This window comes from Penaeus japonicus, unplaced genomic scaffold, assembly GCF_977035675.1.
Source record: "Penaeus japonicus unplaced genomic scaffold, GWHDUDI00000001_assembly GWHDUDI00000022, whole genome shotgun sequence".
Lineage (NCBI taxonomy): Eukaryota > Metazoa > Arthropoda > Malacostraca > Decapoda > Penaeidae > Penaeus > Penaeus japonicus.
Genome location: NW_028234424.1, coordinates 35,101,213 through 35,103,712, shown reverse-complemented (window position 1 = coordinate 35,103,712; position 2,500 = coordinate 35,101,213).

The following is a 2,500-nucleotide window of genomic DNA, read 5'->3' as shown; positions in this document are numbered from 1 at the left end:
TCATTATTGTAGATATTATTATTTTCTATCTTTTGCATTATTGATATCTTTATTGACTATGTTGTTAGTATCATTACTATAAGAAGTAGTTTCAGAGGTAGTAGTTGTGATAGTAATAATGATTATGATTTCCTTCTTTTTCTTCGTTTTCTCCTAAAATCAATATTGCTATTGATAACAGATAATAATCACAATAATCACAAGGATAATAATAGTTATAGGAATGATAATGATGATGATGATGATAGAATAATAATAATAATAATGATAATAATGATAATAATAATAATAATAATAATAATAAATAATAGTAATGGTAATGATAATGCTGCTGATGATGATAATAACTGTAACGACAACAACTACAATAAAAATGAAAAAGGTAATAATATGATAATAATAATGACAATAATGATGATATTGATAATAACAATAATAATAATGATAACAATGCTGATAATAATAATAATGATAATAATAATAATAATAATAATAATAATAATAATAATAATAATAATAATAATAATAATGATAATAATAATATTAATATTAATACTAATAATAATAATAATAACAATGATAATAATGACAATAAAAAAAATAACAATAATAATAGTGATAATATCAATGATAACAATAATAATAACTGTAATATTAATAATAATTATTATTATTATCATTATTATTATCATACTAATGAAAATGATGATTATAAAAACAATAATAATAATTCTACCAATGATGAAAATAACAGTGATAATGATAGTTATAAAAATAATAGAAATAGTAATAATAGGATAACATCAGTAATGATAATGATTATGATGAGGTCTACAAAAAATGATAATAGTGATAATAAGAAAAATAATAATAATAATAATAATAATAATATTAATAAGGATGATGACTGTAGTAAATATAATGAAAAAAAAAAGATAACCATAACAATATAATCGAGAAAAAAAATAAGGAAAACAATAACAGGAACATTGATGATGATGACCTAATATATTGAAAAAAATCCAAAATCGAAATCTATGTTTTCCCATCATGTCAAAATGTCAAGTTTCCTCGTTTTTTTTCTGAAGAAAAAAAATGTTTATATATAAAATTCACAGCGATGATTTAAAACGAGTTATATACTATTGTATAAAACAATAATTAAATTTCCTGCGCATGAGAAAAAAATCAATATTTGCAACATAACAGGTGCAATTTAATCCCAGAAAAGAGCTGGTCGCCAAAAAGTTCCTGCCATCTCAAATCGGAGCTCTTTGGTCCATTTTGTGTTTATTTGAAGTTCAGGATTCATTAAGGAAATTCACCAATGACTCTGTAAAAATCCTGCTTGAAAGACCATCCTCTGTAAAGTTCAACAACTAGTAACCCTCGCCCCCTTGTGAAAGTTGATCACTTGACATTCTAAATTGTATATTTTTTTTTTTTTTTACTTCACAATTAATTATCTTGTGGTTTAAGAGGTACACCTGTGCAGGAGGATGATAGAAAGGAATTTCATTTTCTCTGAAGTTGTTTTTTGGGGTAACTCATAGTGTTGGGTTATGCTTTTTGTTTTTGATTATTGTAATGGACGTGCTAATTTGATATTTTTAACTTGAACTTGATTTGTGAAAATTCGAGGTAACTTCCGTTTGTCACTTAGAAACTGAAACTTATTTATGTCTTCAAGGAGAAGCTGCAGAAATTACCAAAATGTCTGTTTCTACATTACGGATCAGACTGCGCTTTTTAGACAATCGGAAACCGATCTCTGATTTTGTAAATCAAGCTTAATACGCCTACTTCAATTTGAAATTGGAAAACCAGTCTCAAAACACTATGTTCACCGAAAACGCTCATAACACAGTTATCTGCTGCACCAATGGTTCTGAGGGAACACATGGACCTTTGGTGAAGCTTTCTATTCTGGCAGTGTGAGTGTCTGGTTTCACTAAGAAATCCAGAAAGTCAATCATCTATCCCGATCTCCAATCAATACGTCGACCAATTCAATACAATGAAGAACTTCCTCTGTCAAAACTTTACAAAACTTGGCGATCAAGTGGTATCAACAGAATCAAAAGAAGCAACAGATGATCCGATTTACTTCGACGGTATCTCGAGACCCACAGCAACTTGAGCCAAAGGATTTAGTAACTTGGCAAGGGATTTGTAGGAGTCAAAAGTATCTGCAGTTCTTGTGTCTTAACTGAAGGAAAAAAAAGCCTTCTTAAAGAAAGAATTAAAGACACCTCCTATCAGAGTTTTTGAATTTGTCCTATTCTTTGGCATATGAAAAATAATGAGCTCGATTATTGTACAAACATTGAGGGATTACTTCGGAGGATGGGATTAGTTGAATAAAATATAAGTGGCTCATTTTTAACTGATGGCTCCAGAAGTGAAAAATGTTTTTTTTTTTTTTTTTTTTTTTTTTTTTTTTTTTTGTTAATGGAAATATTTCGGCTTTTGTTCCAATTACTCACACTACAAAACTAGT